Source organism: Schistocerca gregaria, chromosome 1 (assembly GCF_023897955.1).
Source record: "Schistocerca gregaria isolate iqSchGreg1 chromosome 1, iqSchGreg1.2, whole genome shotgun sequence".
Taxonomy (NCBI): Eukaryota; Metazoa; Arthropoda; class Insecta; order Orthoptera; family Acrididae; genus Schistocerca; species Schistocerca gregaria.
Window position 1 is genome coordinate 199,836,126 of NC_064920.1, and position 21,226 is coordinate 199,857,351.

General features: G+C 44.9%; 1 protein-coding gene and 1 pseudogene across 2 annotated transcripts in view; both read right to left on the reverse strand.

Annotated features, from left to right (window-relative positions):
- LOC126336741 (protein yippee-like 2) overlaps positions 1-21,226 on the reverse strand; it is a 566,443-nt gene that overhangs the window by 222,406 nt on the left and 322,811 nt on the right. The window lies entirely within an intron of this gene.
- Positions 17,454-17,571, reverse strand: LOC126290881 (5S ribosomal RNA; annotated as a pseudogene).

Sequence of the window (21,226 nt, forward strand, 5' to 3'; positions counted from 1 at the left end):
ACAGCTGATATTCATACCACGTACTCTACGATAAACAAAACCCACGAATTACGTAGTTTAACTCAATAGGATATGGCGGCCGCAATCTACTCGTGATGTTAAAACGATGTCGCATTTCATTCTCCACGCTCATCTCCATGAGGCAGAAATCCAACATATTTCAACTCCGCAGTGTAGTGGAACACGCAGTTCCACTTTGTAACGTTACCAGCTCCTCGTCTACGTGAGTTTCAGATCCGGTGAGAAGACGGATTAATATAGTTCAGAGATTCACGTTCCAAAATCATAGAAGTAACTATACTACGACCACAAAGTTCCAGTAAAGATCACCACTCTATCATTCTTAAACTACTGTAGTAATATTCTGGTGGAACAGAAATGTATACGAATAACTGAAATACAATTAATTCGCGATTACCATGCGCGCTAGCGACTATTTTTGCTGGGAGCTGCTGAGTCAAGAAAGCTATGCCGAGCAAATGTGCAAGATTCCGTGCAAGCACTTATTCCCCGGTAATACTCATTGCACGAGGCTTTCTGCCAACGTGACGTCACTCTGTCACACGCTATATCGACAACTGCAGCAACCGTTATTGACAATGGTTAGCGTTCGATGCGGGTCTTTCTCGCATGGGTAACAGCTTGCAAGAGATCTTGTAAGGTCAGTGTTAACCATGAAATATTTGTGACAAGGAAGGATATGAATTTTATTGCTGTTCGTTGCAGTAGTAGTAGTAGTAGTAGTAGTAGTAATTAAAAGCTGTCCTCTTAGGTTCCTGCCTAATCACACATTTCGAAATAGCCACATGTTCGTAAATAAACAGCCATATATGTGTTCCGCCCTTCTTCCTCTAACCAGGGCGGTAACGTTAAATAACATCAAATATTATAGAACACACTTGTACTACATTCATAAGAATGGCCAGAACGTGTTAATAATTTTAAGATGAAAACAGATATTAACACGTAGCTGGACGCCAACCTACGCCCTTGAACTCCGTAAACAACGACATTATTATTTACGCTAGGCCTTAGCTGTTACATTTTTATCTCATGTCCTGGTTGTTATAGTTATCTCTTGATGGCACATATCGCTTATGCATTATTAATTGATATTGAATGACAAGGGTGACGTGTTTGCGATACAGTTTCAGTGTACTGTTACCTTGAAATGGCAGACTGCAAGTTATATTAGAAAACAGTTACATGTGCGAAAATGAATACATCTGTAGCATTGATTGTCAATATCGCATGTGATGTTAAAATGACGTCACAATCGTCTCTTGCGACTTTAGTGTTACTTGCTCAATAACATTAAAACGAAATACATAATGTTGCCCTCTTTTTCTTTTCCGACGTTGTACAACCTCGATGGTCTACGACGACACTGTACAAGCTCGATGATTTATTCGGACGTCTGATGTAATTCACGATTCGTGGCTGAAGGCATGATATGGGGCTTCTACGACATAAATGTATTGGCTTTATACCTCGCGTAAATCATTAATAAATAAAATAATCTTCACCTATGGTTCTTAGAAATATCACTTATTATGTAAATTGGAGGGGGGAGAAAGGAAAGCAAAGGGGAGGAACTGATGATATCAGCTGTGTCGGGACTCCATGCAGAATCGGCGCGATGGGTCAAAATGTATGCCGGACCGGGACTCGAAACCTCGATCTCCTGCTTTTAAGGTAGTTGCGTTAACCAATGCGCCATCCGGATAGAGTGCTTATCTCAAACGCACGCACTACCTCGGCAGGCTCCCAGACGGATCTATATTCCCACCTTGGGCCGACTACCCGTTGTCCCCGTCGATGTTCTCTACACTTGCTAATTTCAGCTTCCCGCCGGAGATCGAACGGCACTGTGCATCTGCATCGAAGGTTGTGGATTCACTGCCCATCGAGGCGATTCAATTGTGTGAATGCGTGCATTCGAATAATATCTGTGATTAACAATAATTAGTACGTCTTCAGCACTGAGTAATATTTCAGACTAGAAGAGGTAAGTAAATTATAGCAGACTTTGGCACTGAAATTCTGTTTGGCGCGCCTGTTTTGTTTAAATATGAAGATAGTAAATTTTCTGCTTTACAATTTTTGGCCCAAGCAAAGATAGAGCCTGCAATGTTCTGTAATGAGTCTGGTGCCTTCTTTATCGGGACATTACTTATAAATCCATACATAATATCAGTTACTAACGGTACCGGACACAACGCACCACTTCAGACCTCACACTTCGTTGGTTCCGTGAATTTAAATAATAGGTGAAGATCTAGCACGGTGGCCTCGCTAAACCGTCAGCTGCTGGAATCCCTTGAATATTGCTCCTTCCACAAGGACTGCTTGTGACTGACTGAGTACCTACACTGCACTATTAGCGACTCAAAAACGATACATCACTCGTTCTTCCAAACTATGTCGAGTTTGGTGACAGCTTCGCAGATCTGACTGTCCTTACAAAATGTTTTCAAATAGCATCCAAGGCACTTATAGCACTGTCAAACGTCTTTGACAAATCATTTGTACGACGTAGAAGCATGTTCCTACTTTCATACGAAATAGAATAAAAATACTCCAATACAACGTCAAACATGTATATAACGTCTTTTATAACAGATCTCTGGAAAAGTTATGCACCAAAAGTTTAACGTATTCTCAAAATCACTATGCAACTCAGCGTTCACGAGTATCACGTTAACAAACATTGCCAGAAATGAAGGACGTGAGTGATATGTAACAAAGAATGAAACGAGCGTGTGGCAGGAATGGTTCAAATAGAACTGAGCGCTATGGGACTTAACATCGGAGGTCATCAGTCCCTTAGGCTTAGATTTACTTGAACCTAGCTAACCTAAGGACATCACACACATCCATGCCCGAGGCAGGATTCGAACCTGCGACCGTAGCGGTCGCGCGGTTCCAGACTGTAGCGCCTAAAACCGTTGGCCCACACCGGCCGGCCTATCCGAGGAAGTTGGCCGCGGAGTGGAAGTCTTATTTCAGTCGACGCCACATTGGGCGATTTGCTTGCCGGTGATGAGGAGGAAATGATGAGGACAACAAAATCGAGTTCACGAGCGGAGGAAATCTCTAACCAGGCCGGGGACCGAATCCGGGTCCGCCGCATAGAAGGCAAGCACGTTGCCACTCAGCTAAGCAGGCGGACGATATATGACAAAACTCCTAGGACTGAGTAGTGGTGGAGCACTAGGCCTCTGAATACATAATTAGGTATTTCACCACTTTTTTCCCCGAAACTTCATGGCAGATAAAACTGTGTGCCTGACCGAGACTCTAAACCAAAGTTTCTGTGAGGGTAGAAACTTTGGAGATACTATAATGGCGGAAGTAAGGCTGTGAGGACGAGAAGTGAGCCGTGCTTGGGTAGCTCAGTCAAGTAGAGCACTTGCCTGGGGAAGACAAACGTCCCGACTTTCGAGTCTCGGTCCGGTACACGTTTTTAATTTGCCCGGAAGTTTCGTATCAGCGAACGCTTCGCTCAGAGTGAAAATTTCATTCTGTACTTTTTTTCAATACCAATTCATATAGTTATATATAGCAGCTTTTAAAGTAAACTGTTCAGAACATTCTGAACAGATGCAAAAAAAAAATAATAATAATATGCGGGAACCCAGTAATTAAGCAGGAAAAACTGAACCATTAAACCACAGGAGCTAAGCGTTGTTGAAATGAAGTCGCTTGTCAGCGCTTCTTCCGATCCAAATTTAATTTCTAGATTTAATTAAATGAACGCTTAGTCATATTCGTATTTCTCTCTCATTAACTGTCATCTCCAAGAGCTAATTTCCTGAAATTGCGAAGTCGCATAAAAATGAAGTTCACCGGCTCTCTCGCTTGCTTGTGTGTGCGCTTTTAGGGTGTCGAATAGCCAAGTACAGCGCCGTGGAAAGCCGTTGGCGGTAAACACGGTTGCCATGGAAACTGGGTCGCAAGGCTGGAAAAGCGCAGCCTTTAGGTGCGTGGCTTCCCGGGCGTTAAACGCTGCTGACATGTTTATCGGTGCAATTAGGCGTGGCCCACGTCCGCAACGCTTGATTACCCGGTGTAGGCGGAGGAGGAGCAAGAAGAGGAGCAGCAGCAGGACCTCCTCGGAGGTACACTCTTGGTTGGATGAGCGCCGTCAAACATGCTGTCACTTACAACAAACTCGATAACACTATTACGCGTAATAAAGTAGAGTTGATACGTGCTACGGAAACTTTAATCTACGTACTTATAGACTGAGTAGTTAACTTTCTGTTACCCGCAGCACCACAGAATTTTGCTTCACGTTCTTATACGACGTGTGTTCAAAAAGTTTTTGGAATTTTCATTTTCAGAAATAATTTTATTCATTCGTATACATTAATTGTATCAACTTCAGAATAGTTCTCATCAGATACGCTAAAGCTTCTTCCGATCAACGAAAGACTTCTGGCACTCTCTTCGCGACAGTACTGAGGTTTTTAATCAATGCGCTCTTAATCTCTTTTGGTTTTCACCAGAACTTCACGAACAAGCAATGAATCCGATACACTATCGTGGTGCAAAAGCCATGAATTATTTCGCTAGAAATCCGGGTGCTTTTTTTTTACGGATTGCTTCCCGCAAACCGCGAAAGCACGTAGCACTACAACACCATCAGCATTTCTCTGACTGTGTTTCGGCGGTCGTTCATAATCATTTCTTTCGCTTTTCCCATGTTTCCATTGGTCGTTTACGTGCTGGGGCGACCAGAACGTTCGCCATGCAGTGGTTCCCATTTCGGAACAAACGGGAGGGAATTACCGATATTTGCCTTAACCTTGGTCGAAACCGGGCGCTGGCACATTTTTAATTTGTTTCTAGGGCAATGTGGCGACGCGCGCGTGTGTGTTTCTGGAGATGTATTACTTTATGAGAGCGACACACACACACACACACACACACACACACACACACACACACACACAGAGAGAGAGAGAGAGAGAGAGAGAGAGAGAGAGAGAGAGAGAGAGAGAGAGAGAGAGAGAGAGACGCATGATCGTATTACATTATTGTGTGTGATGTTCTCTCGCAATGGATGTAATGTACCAGCTCATGTATTATCAGTTATAGTGCCAATAAAAATTCTCGCCCTAGCAGTTCGAATAGCACCATGGCACACTGCGCGGTAAGTAATATTTATAGAGGCTAGAGTCAATTATATGCCGGCCCCGCCTGACAGCAGCACAAAAGCCCGGCGCAATTTATCATATTGGAGAGCCTGGCCCGTCGAAAGCGTATGCGGCTTGTTGTGAAACGAGCAATACGAGCTCGCGCGCTCCGGTGATCGCGCCTCGGAGTAACAGGATACGGCGGCTTTTGTTGGTGCCGGCCAACTGAGGGCCTCCAATCTCGCCTTCACCTCTGTAGGTGCTACGTTTCAACCAGCCTCCTGTGTAAAGCCAACCTCATCTCTGCAGACGCACTGTGGGCGCCAGCGTATTCGGTGGACCTCAATCCTACCAAGCAATCGTACTACGTCCTCCAAGAAATCGTACAGAGAGTGCTCCAAAATACAGATAGCTGCGAGTTGTAAGAACGCATACGAGCGCATCAATCGCGCAGAACAATGTGTCACAGACACATGAAAATAATGCTACACCAACATACGCTCACCAAACAAAATAAAGGAAGGAAATCGGTAAATGTTATGTAGGTGTGCAGACAAACAAATTACCACAATTTCCGAGAAAAAAAATAGTTATGTATTCAAGAGAAAGAACTTCACAAGTTCAGCAAGTCAATAACGCGTTGGTCCACATCTGGCACTTATGCAAGCAATTATTCGGCTCGGCATCAATTGATTGAGTAGTTCGATGTCGTTCAGAGGGATATCGTGCCAATTCCTGACCAACTGGTTCGTTAGATCGTCAAAATTCCTAGCTGGTTAGAAGGCCCTAATCATAATGGTCCAAATATTGTTAGTTGATGAGAGATCCGCGACCTCCATCGCCAAGATTGGGTTTGGGAAGCACGACGAGAGTTTTCAGCAAACTAATGCTCACCCGCACACCGCGAGACTTTCTATTGCTTGTCTTCGTCTTTGGCAAACCCGTCTTGGCCAGCAAGGTAAGGTTCAAATGGCTCTGAGCACTATGGGACTTAACATCTGTGGTCATCAGTCCCCTAGAACTTAGAACTACTGAAACCTAACCAACCTAAGGACAACACACACATCCATGCCCGAGGCAGGATTCGAACCTGCGACCATACCGGTCGCGCGACTCCAGACTGTAGCGCCTATAACCGCTCGGCCACTCCGGCCGGCCGTAAGGTAAGGTAAGGTAAGGTAAGGTAAGGTAAGGTAAGGTAAGGTAAGGTAAGGTAAGGTAAGGTAAGGTAAGGTAAGGTAAGGTAAGGTAAGGTAAGGTAGCTGGCTTTCTCCTCAATTGAGAATGTTTGGAATTAGGGATTTTGACCACCTAAGGCGCCAACTAGACAGAATTTGTCACTGTTTCAGTCTGGATGACAACCAACAACTCTTCTGATTAATGTCAAACCGAATAACTGCTTGTATAAAGGCCAGAGGTGGACCAACGTGTTATTAACTTGCTTAATCTGTGATGCTCTTTCTCTGAATAAATCATCCAATTTTTCCTCCAACTGTAATAATTTGTTTATGTGCCACACGTAGCTATGTAACGCAACAAACAGTAATAGTAAAAAGACGCTAACCGAGAAGGACCGAATATGAGTGTCATGTTTTATCCATGATGATCGGTTTCAGAGTCGACAAGTTACTGCTGTCAGTGAATACAGAACCATCGCAACCAGTTTACGACCGGCGATTGCGAAGAGAACTACAGGCGATGGATATTTGCGGTTGGTTAACTCGCAACAGGTCACTGCTCACAGTGGTACCTCTTCAGCACACAGACAACACAGGAACTTGACAGGAGCTGGCTGGGGCGTGTAAAGTGGTCCTACAAAACGCTACTTCGTCTCTTCCCGAGTCATGCAAGGCATCGAGTGAACCGGCGGCCACATCAGGCCTCAAGTGTTTTAGTTCAGCCGAAGGCGTTTCTGTGATGTTTTCGGACCATGACTTGGGCCCAGTCATTCAAGTTACCGTGAAAATGAATCAGAATCCTGAAGGTTTTCAGTCTGCAGTGGAGTGCGTGCTGATATGAATTTTCCTGGCGGATTAAAATTGTTCGACACTAACTCTGGAGGAAAGTGGGAGATGAGGTACTGGCGGAAGTAAAGCTGTGAGGATGGGTCATCAGTCGTACTTGGGTAACTCAGTCAAAGTATTTGCCAGCGAAATGCAAAGGTCCCCAGTTCGAGTATCGTTCGGCATACAGTTTTAATCTGCATGGAAGTTTCATGCATGAGAACATTTCCAGTTTACTTAAAGTGTTACCTTCTTTTATACTTTTTTCATTATGAGTATGCTCTAGACAGTGCTCTCTACCAAGATGATAGCAGCCACGCTAACAATCCTCGACGCATACAGGTAGGTGGTCAAAAATAAACACTAAAAGGACAGTGCATTACCATGCCTAATACGGTACAGGAAACCCGTTGGCATTCAAAATAGCTTCCAGTCGTCTCGTAATGCATAAATACATGTAAGGTTTTCACGTGTATCTTATGCCATTCCTTCTACAAAATAGTAGCAAACTGAGATACCTATACAGAGATGAACAGTGATCACGCACCCTTTTCTCCAAGGTAGACCACAAAGGTTCAATAATATCGGGATCTGTTGACTGTTGTGACCGGGGGGACTTTACAGTCCATCCTTGTGCTCACAAAACCAATCCTGGACGATGCCTTGGAACACAGCATCATTCGGGAACAAACACTATACCATGGCATGGTCCTGATCAGGCAAAATGGTAACAAATCCTTGGCAATACTGCGACCTTGTAAAGTAACCAGGTGACCCATCGAATACCACAATATGGCTGCTCAAATGATCACCGTACCAATGCCATGCTTCACTCTTGTGACGTAAAATGACTGTTAGTTGGAAACAGCTTCAATCAAGACTCATCCAACCAAAGGCTTTTTCCATTGCTCAAAAGTATAGATTTTATGGCTTCAGCATCTTTGTTTCCAGATATGGGCATTTGCATCACTAATGGTTGTGGAATTCCAGGTTGCCCTGCAGTTCCCTGTTTCTAAATTTGTGTTGTGGTGATGAAAGGTTTCGCGCGTGCGACATTCGGTTCTGCCGTGACTTTTCCAGCTGTTAAGATTTTTCGTCACAATCCTCTTGAATGAGCGTCTAGATCACTCAGCACACACTTTCGTCCGGATAAACTTACGATGTACCTCTACGCAGTATAAATCTTCGACACGGCGCCTCTTTAACACCGAAGATTTCGGCTATCTTTGATAACGCAGCACCCTCAATACGAGAACCAAGAATTATCGCCTGTTCCGATTCACTTAGCTCCGAGATAATGCTCTCAGGATCATCTAGAACACAGTTCCAACTACGACTGACACCTGCAGTACTAACATCTGCATTTACGTTCAAAGCTTGCTTTCCTCACCGTTTTTCCACATTACTGTGCAACGCCTTTACGTACGTGGTTTGACGATCGTTCAAGCATCCAATCACACCTCGGGTGACCCGCTAAATCACCCGCTTCTTTATACCACAGGTCTGTCTGGTTATTTGGAACAGCAGGTGAAATATGGCAGTCAAAATTCCGCAGTTTGGTAGTCCTACGACATCTAATCAAGCCTAGAGGCGGCGTTACATGGTAATAGTGTGACCTAATCTTCCGCCCGGTATGCTCATGGATAAGTACAAAACTACACTACCGACCATTAAAATTGCTCCACCAATAAGAAATGCTGATGATAAATGGGTATTCATTGGACAAACGGATTATACTAGAACTGACATGTGTTTGCATTTTCACGCAATTTGGGCGCATAGATCCTGAGAAAACAGTATCCAGAACAATCACCTCTGGCCGTAATAACGGCCTTGATACGCCAGGGCATTGAGTCAAACAGAGCTTGGATGGCATGTACAGGTACAGCTGCCCATGCAGCTTCAACACGATACCACAGTTCATCAAGAGTAGTGCCTGGGGTATTGTGACGACCCAGTTGCTCCGCCACCATTGACCTGACGTCTTCAATTGGTGACAGATATGGAGAATGTGCTGGTCAGGGCAGCAGTCGAACATTTTCTGTATCTAGAAAGACCCGTACAGGACGTTCCGTATTACTCTCCTGAACCCACCGATTCCATATTCTGCAAACAGTCATTGGATCTCGACGAACGCGAGCACCAATGTCACGATACGAAAAACAGCAATCGCGATAGGCTACAATCCGACCTTTTTTAAAGACGGAAACTTGATGGTACGCATTTCTCCTCCTTACACGAGACATCACAACAACGTTTCACCAGGCAACGCCGGTCGACTGCTGTTTGTGTATTAGAAATCGGTTGGAAACTTTCCTCGTGTCAGCACGTTGTAGGTGTCGCCACAGTCGCCAACCTTGTGTGAATGCTCTGAAAAGCTAATCATTTGCATATCACAGCCTCTTCTTCCTGTCCGCTAAATTTCGCGTCTGTAGCACGTCATCTTCGTGGTGTAGCAATTTTAATGGCCAGTAGTGTACGTCTTCATCGGACTATTCCTTCTAGATAGTCAATTTTTTTCACTCAGCGTATGGTCGTTCTGGAGTGTCAGTAGCGTACGGCAGGAAGACAGTGGCGTTCGAGGTGGATTTCCTGGGCAGGATTTGATGAATGTGAGACGGCCAGACGGCGGGGCTCCCGGAAGCGTGTTGGCGGCGGCGGCGCCTGGAGCTGCGGCGGAGAGATTGCCATTACGGCCAGCACCTGCTTCCCACTGCTGCGCTCTGCCATTCTCGCCGTTTATCGAAATTCACAGCCAGCTGAGCGAGAGAACTGGTTAGCGGCGCTGTGCGGCAAGCTGCCGGGCAGCAAGATCACAGTCAAGGGCCGATACTCCCCTCGCCGGGGCTTTCTTCTTAGTATGTTAAAATAATTGGTTGGCAAATACGGTTGCCACAGTAATTAACGAATTAGCTGAAATTTATTCTCTTTCAAATAGTCGCTACATGAAACTATTATAGTTCATCAACCCGGCAGACGACAAACTCAAAAGACTTTTGCCTGTTGTTGATATCGATACTGGCACGATACTCCAAGACCGCATCAAAATCTCTACAGTAGTTCCTGAAACCAGCCCGGACGTACGAACAGAAGCGTGCAGGGGGTTCAAATGGCTCTTAGCAGTATGGGACTTAACATCTGTGGTCACCAGTCCCCTAGAACTTAGAACTACTTAAACCTAACTAACCTAAGGACATCACACACATCCATCCCCGAGGCAGGATTCGAACCTACGACCGTAGCGGTCACGCGGTTCCAGACTGAAGCGCCTAGAACCGCACGGCCACACCGGCCGGCGCCGAGCAGGGTGACTTCACTTTGTGTATGTGAAGAGATAAAATTTAATAAAATATTTACTAAAACATAACTACAACTTACATTTTATATTTGCATGCAGTAATATTTTTCTATTAAGCTTTTGATAATGGTGAATGCAATGTAAGTTCTAATGACAAAAGATATTTTTATGTGCTATGATGACAATTTGATGAGCAACGACAAAAGCTGAACGAGGACAATGGAACGTAGTAGGATTAAATCAGCTGATGCTGTGGGAATTAGATTAGGAAATCGGACACTTAAAGTAGTAGATGAGTTGTGTTATTTCGGAAGTAAAATAATGGATGATGGTTGGTGTAAGGAGGATGTAAAATGGAGACTGGCAATGGCAAGAAAAGCGTTTCTGAAGAACAGAAATTTGTTAACGTGGAGTATAGATTTAAGAGTCAGGAAGTCTAATCTGAAACTATTTGTATGGAGTGTAGCCATGTATACAAAAAAAGAAATGCTGAAGATTAAATGAGTCGATCACGTAACTAATGAAGAGGTACTGAACTGAATTGGGGATAAGAGAAATTTGTGGTCCGACCTGGGTAAAAGAAGGAATCGGTTGGTAGGACACATTCTGAGCCATCAAGGGATCACCAATTTGGTACTGGAGGGAAGCGTGGGATGAATACAGTAAGCAGATTCAGAGGGATACAGGTTGCAGCTCGGAGACGAAGAGGCTTGCATAGCATAGAGGAGCATAGAGACCTGCATCAAACCAGTCTCTGGACTGAAGACAACAACAACATTACAATTTAACAATTTTCAGATCTCCCTCTTCCATCTACAACTGCGTACACACTTCGTGACCCCTGTACTGTGGTTGGCGGATGGAACTTCGTACCACTATCAGTAATTTCGTGGACTATTGCCTTTGCGTACTGTGATATGGATAAATTATTTTATATATCCCTCAGTTCAGGACCTAATGGCTCTTACTTCATTCTCATGATCCCTGCGAAAAATGTACGAAAATGGCAACATACGTGTTGCAGAATCTTCCCGGTTAAATTCCTTGAGAGTCTCTCTTACATCTCCGCGTAGACTGGGCTTAAATGTTACGGTCGTAGCGGCGATGTCTCAAGACTCTTACTAGTTCTACCAACACTGCCTACATCCTAATATTAACATCTCGACCCTGTGTAAATACAGAATGAAGGCCAGAGAAAGAAGAAACGGTGAAGATGTATTTGCAGTACTTCAGTACTCAGGGGAGTTTTCGCATCATCTTTGCCTGTGTTTGTCCCGACTTTGGGAGGGGGTCTGCTTTTTTCATGACTTGGTAAACGTATTTCTTTTTAACTTTGCTGCTGAAAGCCTTGCCAGTCATCATGGCTGTCAATTAACCTAAGGAAAGTAGCGTTTCTCGACTGTCTGAATCAGGTACACGTCTTTCGGGGAGATACCGTGTATTTAACTCTGTGTGTGGTATCTTCTGAAACGAAGACTGGGGACCAGCCCAGAATTTGCTTGGGACGCGAAAAACCGACTACAAACGGCCCAACGGTCGTTCCTCCGCCGCGGGGACTATCACGGTCTCTCCTCCCTGTTTCGGCACCTTATGGTACACCAGGTGGCCAAGCAGGGCCCTTCTCAATACGCAACGATTAAACAAGCTTTCTTAACTCAGCTATAGGGAAATTTGCGATCATTAGGACACTATTAAGTCAAGCGTCTTTCTCGGATGGGCTTGCTTTCGGTTTATGAACGTCGACGCGATTCCTAGTTGGCCAGCGGAGGTAGGATTCAAAGAGTCTTACAGGCACAATAGCACCGGAGCTAGCATCCGAGAACATGCTAAGCTCCCCGCACGGAAAAAAACAAGTCTACTTGTCAACGGCGAAGGTCTTGTAGCCATCGCGATTCCTAATTAGCCTTCTAGTCTCCTAGTTCGTAGGTAGCACTCAAAGACTCTTTCTAGAAAAATAGTACCGGAGCTATCACCTGTAAACAAGGTAAGCTCTCTGCAGGGGAAAAAACAAGTGTCACCAGCGAAGGTTAGGGAGCTCTCGCACGAGACGTCAAGTAATCTAGTGGCGAATCTTACCCCGCATGACACGGGTTTTCACTGCAGCTGGCACCACGCAGCGCTCACGAGTGCGGCGGCAACGCTCTCCGCTACGCCGACAGGTAGCAGCGACTTTGTGAGCGCGAGTAACTGGAATTACAAGAGCAGCCCGCGAATCGATCTCGTGACGCCGGAACAGAAGTGCAGCTTGTTAACTGCAGAGTGCTTTCCGGAGGCGTGGCGGTCAGCCATTCGTTTCGGCGTGTCGCAAGGCGCAGGCGGAGGCGGTGAAAGGCGGAGGCGGCCGGCAGTCAGCTGGTCACGCCCCCAGCCCCAGCCACACCCACGCAGAAGGGCGAGGGAGGGGCGGGGCGGGGGAGAAAGTGCAGCGGTGCGCTGCAGCCCCGGGATCTGGGTCAGCAGTCAGCGCGCCGCCCGCTGCACCCTGCAGCCGCGACAGCGTCTAGCTGTCTAAGTATCTGGCAACCCTCCTAGTGCTTTCGCAGCGAGCTGTACCACCTTAAGCCGTCGGCACACGGACCGTGCTGTAGAACGTTAACGTTGAGCGTGCCAAGTTCGACGTGCTGCTGAACGCTCAGGAACGGTGCGACTTGTGAATACGGTACGTGTGCTCCAACGTGGTGTATGCGATCGCAACGCACTCCAGCAGCAATTGAGGGATGTTTCGTATTCGTAAATCGCACTGTTTACTCAATGGGCGCGCGTAAAATTCCCACGTTAGCTGTATTAAAACGCACGTTTCCTCCATCGTCCACCAAAAGGAAAATACCATGTCCAATCAATGACAAAGACTTACAAAAGTACAAACAGTGCGGTGCAAATTTGGAATACTACTCCGCATAAGATGAACATTATTTCATCATTCCCACATTTTAGAAAAACACTAAGGTCAGTTTTACTGGATCACTGTTCCTGCCCAGTAGCAGAATCTTTTCAGCATGTGAATTACGAAGCGTAAAAGAAAAAGGAGCTAAATAATTTCATACAAGTGGCGCAAGGTGTCCTGTAGGGGCAGGGGAGAAGTCACCCCTTAAAAAAAGGTGAACTTACATTTACATAACATCAAATATTATAATATATACTTATATTAAACTAATAATAAAGTATCAGACTCTAAAAAGAAAAAAAAGCGAATGTTAGGGAAAATTTTTTTGAAAGTATCATGACGCGGACCACAGCCCCAAACAAGCAAATCAATTATGGTCTTTTTTTGTTCGCTTTAGTTCGTTGCATCTGCTCGGGGCGGACGTCGTAAGACATCCATTTAAGTTCGTTGTTTATCTGTTAACTCGGTTCTTTTATTACAGAGGGCACATTACCCTCTGACCGTACATGCTGAGCTACCGTGCCGGCGGAGGTCAGGGACGCCACTTACTACGCTAAACCAACAACACTTAAATTTATACTCGATGTTAACAAATTTCTCTTCTCCAGAAACGCTTTCCTTGCCATTGCCAGTCTACATTTTATATCCTCTCTACTTCGACCATCATTAGTTATTTTGCTCCCCAAATAGCAAAACTCCTTTACTACTTTAAGTGTCCTAATCTAATTCCCTCAGCATCAGCCGACTTTATTCGACTACTTTCCATTATCCTCGTTTTGCTTTTGTTGGTGTTCATCTTATATCCTCCTTTCAAGATGCTGTCCATTCCGTTCAACGGCTCTTTCAAGTCCTTAGCTGTCTCTGACAGAATTACAATGTCATCGGCGAACCTCAAAGTTTTTATCTCTTCTCCATGGATTTTAATACCTACTCCGAATTTTTCTTTTGTTTCCTTTACTGCTTGCTCAATATACAGATTGAATAACATCGGGGATAGGCTACAACCCTGTCTTACTCCCTTCCCAACCACTGCTTCCCTTTCATGCCCCTCGACTCTTATGACTGCCATCTGGTTTCTGTACAAATTGTAAATTGCCTTTCGCTCCCTGTGTTTTACCCCTGCCTCCTTCAGAATTTGAAAGAGAGCATTCCAGTCAACATTGTCAAAAGCTTTTTCCAAGTCTACAAATGGTAGAAACGTAGGTTTGCCTTTCCTTAATCTTTCTTCTACGATAAGTCGTAAGATCAGTATTGCCTCACGTGTTCCAACATTTCTACGGAATCCAAACTGGTCCTCCCCGAGGTCGGCCTCTACCAGTTTTTCCATTCGTCTGTAAATAATTCGTGTTAGTGTTTTGCACCTGTGACTTATTAAACTGTTAGTTCGGTAATTTTCACATCTGTCAACACCTGCTTTCTTTGGGATAAGAATTATTATATTCTTTTTGAAGTCTGATGGTATTACCCCTGTCTCCTGCATCTTGCTCACCAGGTGGTAAAGTTGTGTCAGGACTGGCTCTCCCAAGGCCGTCAGTAGTTCTAAACGAATGTTGTCTACTACCGGAACCTTGTTTCAACTCAGGTCTTTCAGTGCTCTGTCAAACTCTTCACGCAGTATCATATCTCCCATTTCATTTTCATCTATATCCTTTACCATTTCCATAATATTGTCCACAAGTACATCGCACTTGTATAGACACTCTATATATTCCTTCCACCTTTCTGCTTTCCCTTCTTTGCTTAGAACTGGGTTTCCATTTGAGCTCTTGATATTCATACAAGTGGCTCTCTTTTCTCCAAAGGTCTCTTTAATTTTCCTGTAGGCTGTATCTATCTTACCCCTAGTGAGATGAGCCTCTATATCCTTACATTTGTGTTCTAGAAATGCCTGCTTAGCCATTTTGCACTTCCTGTCGATCTTATTTTTGAGATGCTTGTATTCCTTTCTGCCTGCTTCATTTACTGCATTTTTATATTTTCTCCTTTCATCAATTAAATTCAATATTTCTTCTGTTACCCAAGGATTTCTAGCATCCCTCGTCTTTTTACCTAATTGATCCTCTGCTGCCTTCACTACTTCATACCTCAGAGCTACCAATTCGTCTTCTACTGTATTTTTTTCCCCAATTCCTGTCAATTGTTCCCTTATGCTCTCCTTGAAACTCTGTACAACCTCTGGTTTAGTCAGTTTATCCAGGTCCCATCTCCTTAAATTCCCACCTTTTTGCAATTTCTTCAGTTTTAATCTACAGTTCATAACCAATACATTCTGGTCAGAGTACACATCTACAAATGCCTTACAATTTAAAACCTGGTTCCTAAATCTCTGTCTTACCATTATATAATCTATCTGATACCTTTTAGTATCTCCAGGATTCTTCCATGTATACAACCTTCTTTTATGATTCTTGAACCAAGTGTTAGCTATGATTAAGTTATGCTCTGTGCAAAATTCTACCAGACGGCTTCCTCTTTCATTTCTTAGCCCCAATCCATATTCACCTACTACATTTCCTTCTCTCCCTTTTCCTACTGTCGAATTCCAGTCACCCATGACTATTAAATTTCCGTCTCCCTTCACTACCTGAATAATTTCTTTTATCACATCATACATTTCTTCAATTTCTTCGTCATCTGCAGAGCTAGTTGGCATATAAACTTGTACTACTGTAGTAGGTGTGGGCTTCGTATCTATCTTGGCCACAATAATGCGTTCACTATGCTGTTTGTAGTAGCTTACCCGCATTCCTATTTTCCTATTCATTATTAAACCTACTCCTGCATTACCCCTATTTGATTTTGTGTTTATAACCCTGTAATCACCTGACCAGAAGTCTTGTTCCTCCTGCCACCGAACTTCACTAATTCCCACTATATCTAACTTTAACCTATCCATTTCCCTTCTTAAATTTTCTAACCTACCTACCCGATTAAGGGATCTGACATTCCACGCTCGCCAGTTTTCTTTCTCCTGATAACGACATCCTCTTGAGTAGTCCCCGCCCGGAGATCCGAATGGGGGACTATTTTACCTCCGGAATATTTTACCCAAGAGGACGCCATCATCATTTAACCATACAGTAAGGCTGCTTCAATCATCCAGACTGAAGAGGCTGCTACCCCTCTTCAGGAGCCACACGTTTGTCTGGCCTCTCAACAGATAACCCTCCGTTGTGGTTGCACCTACGGTACGCCTATCTGTATCTTTGAGGCACGCAAGCGCCCCCCCCCCCCCCCCATGGTTCATGGGGGGGGGGGGAGATGTATACTAGTAGAAGTTATTTAATAAATGAATTGAATATTCATCCCATTGTCGATTTTGTATTGTACGGTGTGTTCAGGAAGTCTCTCCGCAGTGCCGTTTCAGCACACTTTCAGTAGTAAACTCATTCCCGGGTGTGTTGGAGTCGGGGGAGAGCAGGGGAAGGCCCAAGGACACAAAGACGAAAAGAAACTGAGGAGACTGATTCTGATTACGATATCTCTTTGAAGAGTGGCGACAACATGAGTGATATCGATCCTTTTGGAGAACTCAAGCCAGATCCTATTCCAATGACTGATCTAGCATATGTAGGTGGAGGAGATTATATCTTGGATAATTTCGAAGAGGGAAGAGCAAATCGTGGGGCTGTAAATACAGGATACTTTAGTGCCTGTGTTCGTAAGCAGTACGATTCAATGTTCCTTTCGACAAGTGTTGAAGAAACAGGCGCTGGAGTGAACTACAGGATATCTACTCGTAATTGAGAATACGGGTAACTCCAACCGTAGAAAGGAATGAAAATTTACGATGGACTGTTTCTCGAGCCCGGTTTTCCAGCTTGTCACAGGCGGTCGCCTTAACCATTTTGGCTATCCGTGCAGGCGTCACGGCCAGACCCAAACTTCCATATTTCGTCGTCCATGCGTCATCAACCTCCTCCTCCTCCCGAACAGGCCATGAAGGCTCAACAGTCCGACCGGCCGCCGTGTCATCCTCATACACAGGCGTCACTGGATGCGGGCATGTAGGGGCATTTGGTGAGCACACCGCTCTCCCGACCGTATGTCAGTTTCAGAGACCGGAGCCGCTACTTCTCAGTCAAGTACCTCCTCAGTTTTCCTCACAAGGGCTGGGAGACCTCACTTGCCAACAGCGCTCGGCAGACCGGATGGTCACCCACCCAAGTGCTAGCCCAGCCCGAGAGCGCTTAACTTCGGTGATCTGACGGGAACCGTTGTTTCCACTGCGGCAAGGCCACTGGCGTCATTAACCTCCACTCTTACAGTAACTGTGATTCCCCATACAGGGGAGACGTTTAATCCGCAGTTGCGAGCCTGATATCGGCGGATAAATACGATAGCGCAGAGTGTGTTTGTAATAAGTGACGTGCAATGCTCTTTCGGACATGCATGCATTGTCTCAAAGGACAGGCATCTGCGGCGACTACATTCTTGAACCAGGAACGTGCGTGTACAAGATGCCTTCCTTGTATTCAACTTTGCGCAATCACGCATGAACATTTGTGCACGCGTGATTTCCTGGGAATGGAAGCCGTGCGTTAAGCGCATTGCTAGGTGCAACGGTAGAAATCTTTGCGCTTTTTAGCAGATGACCGGCAGCTATCATGTGAATGCGATCGTGTATTATGTTGAGGTTATGGTACGTAGCGATTTACGTGCAATAATGTTTATTGACCCCGACCCGCCAGGCTAGCTGAGAGCGCTAACGCGCTGCTTCCTGGACTCGGGTAGGCGCACCGGCCCCGCATCGAATCCGCTCGGCGGATCAACGACGAGGGCCGATGTGCCGGCCGGCCTGGATGTGGTTTTTAGGCCATTTTCCACATCCCGCTAGGTGAATACCGGGCTGGTTCCTACGTTCCGCCTCAGTGACACGGCTCGCAGACATTTGAACACTTTCGCACTATTCCCTGGATTACAATCGACGCAGATAGTTGGTGTACACTAATTCCATCCCGGGGGGTACAGCGTGGCGGCAGGAAGGGCATCCAGCCACCCCTTAAACATTAACATGCCAAATCCGATTAACGATGGCTGACCCTGCGTAATTGCGGCACAAGGGTCAAACGATACATACAATGTTTATTGACCCCGAAGGAAGCACGCTCACGATAGTCTTATGTACAGCCGCTTCTGAAGCTTATTTGAATAAAAATTTGAGATGCGTTACCCTGACGTCACATATTAGATAAAAAGCCTTCCAAATAGGAAAACAGAGAAAAATATATAAGAAATTTATGAAAGTGCATACAAAAACTGTGGACGAATACTCGTGGTATGGCGATTTAAAAGCACAACTGAGGAGCATTGAAGAAAAGAAGTGACGAGGGTATGTGTCGCTCCTTAACAAACTACTAGAAACAGAAATGAATTACTCTTGCCGGCCGCAGTGGTCTAGCGGTTCTAGGCGCGCAGTCCGGAACCCTGCAACTGCTACGGTCGCAGGTTCGAATCTTGCCTCGGGCATGGATGTGTGTGATGTCCTTAGCTTAGTTAGGTTTAAGTAGTTCTAAGTTCTAGGGGACTGATGACCACAGATGTTAAGTCCCATAGTGCTCAGAGCCAATTACTCTTATGATGAAATGAATACAGCATTTAAAAGAAGTCCTTTCTAATGGATGCTGGAGTCTATGAAATTCCAAAATTTGTCGAACCCGAGGATGTTAATCTGCATAATCTTCCTCATTGCGATTGAGTGAGAATATAAAATACAAATGAAGCACTGACCTTCACATAACTAATTACTTTTGAATACGTTATGGGATCAATGTGTTACAAATACTATCAAACACAGTCTTGATCACAATTTACAATGAGTAAGAACCTCCTCCTGCTGGAGAATCACTTCAGCAGAAGGAGGTGGTTACTCATTGGTCTGAAGATGACCGCAGTAGGTGGTTGAAACCGGTCACCATAATAAATAAATTGTGATCAAGACTGTTTTTGATATTAAATACTTCACATAACTATTGACAAACTCCTTTATGCATTCTCAATTTCAGGAATAATCACGCAAACGCTTGTGCTTAAATGTGGAATAAATAGCTGAAAACTGGTAAGTCCATCGTCACTAGCGACTGAAATTTTGAATGCCAGCCTTATCGCCGAATTTCCCGAGGAGAAAATTTGAAATCTCGCTATGACCTCATTCTGAAATTTGCAGGCAAAAAGGTTATAACTTCGTATTTCTCTTATGTCTGTTATTTAGATCTTTCGTTAACTACAGTCACTTTTATGTTTTCTTTATCTGTCGCCCTTTCATCACAATAAACGCAACACAATCCCCCAAAACCAAGAAGTGGGTTTACGGCAGACTGCTCGGTCAATGAGGCAACGTGTGGACACGAGAACGCCCATGGCTACATGCATTCCACCCATAAATATTTGTGTATGGCTCTTTTATTCTCGTGCGTGTGCGATTGCGCACGGCGGAGGATGTATTGTGTGGACATACATTTAGATATGCTGATCAATCAACAATTGTTTAAAGATCACGTCGCCATTTGACAAAGCATTATCGGGATACTTCCACTGCGCACTGTAATTTGCGAAAACAAGTCGCGTAATCCTCGCCGGCAAGCCGAGAAGTTATGGCAGGAATAAAATGACAAACCCTGCAGGAGCGCAGAGTTGCCAGAGGGGCGCGCTCGGGTTGAGGCTAAAGCGAGGGTAAACCGCGCAGTGCCGTGGCTCTTCGTGCGGAGACGGGTACGCGAGCGGCCGGAATAATACATAATTTCTGGCTGCGAGCTTTACGGCGTCCTGGGAGGCACATTTAAAATGGAAGCGGGAGGCGCTTTAAGGAGCATTAGCGTCCGTCTTTGTGACGGGCGGCCATCTGCCTAATCCCGCGGCGGCGTTTAGTCCTCCTGCTACTGCTGTTCGCCCAGCCAACTGCCGCGCTAGCGGCCGGATTTCCGGCACGAGAGATGCAGCAGCCTGAAAGCAAGTTGAGAACAACATTGTTCGTAACTCTGACATTGAATTATGTCTTATTTACCACGTGATTTAACTACAGCAGTCGCCAACCAGAAAGCTCGTTCGCCCACCACAGTAACGCACTGAGAAGCACGGAACAGGTGCAAATCCACGGGAGAAGAGCTGTGACTCTTTCCCTCTCTATCTACATTTTACTAAAAAAACCTTTCATATTTTTACAGACTCCAATTTCCAATTTGAGGTAGCATGAAAACAAATAAGTTTCTTAAACGACAACCAATTCTACAAGAAATACGTGCTATGTTTAATACAAGGTACTTTTCGATTACTTATTTGAGGGCTAGTCTCTGTAAATAGTAGTACTTCTAATATTTCTGGCTTAGTCAGCCATCATATTAGGCTCCAAGAAGCTGTTCCCAGAGCAGTGGAGATGCAAGATGTATATAGATGACGAAATATGGTGTGAGGTACCTGTGGGACATGTTAGATTCGGTACCATTCCCGTGAGAAAGACCGCCTGCATAATGCTACTGCTCTGTGATTGGCTGCTGTGTTCGGAGCAAGGGCGCCAAAACGTTAAAGTATAGTTATTATGATTAGTTAAACTACTCACTGGGATGACTTCACTTTTTAATATAAATATCTCTCAACAGCTGACTATCAATCGGTCACCTTAGAATTTTTGAAAACAATGTAAGTCAAAAGCAAAAGTGACGAAATTGCTGACGAAGCACTTCGGAAGCGTTCGGGTCACCCCTTTTCTGGTATGCGCGTGAAGTGTTTCGGCCTGTTCGTCACTCTGGATTAGGCAGTCGAGATGTACAGTCATGTTGTCTGTGGCAGGATGTGTTTGCCAGTATTCAGTATTAAAAGATTCACTTCGGTGGTCATGAGGCACAGACACGTGACGCATATGATACATTCTCGTAAACTTTGTGTTTGATCATGTACTTTGCTG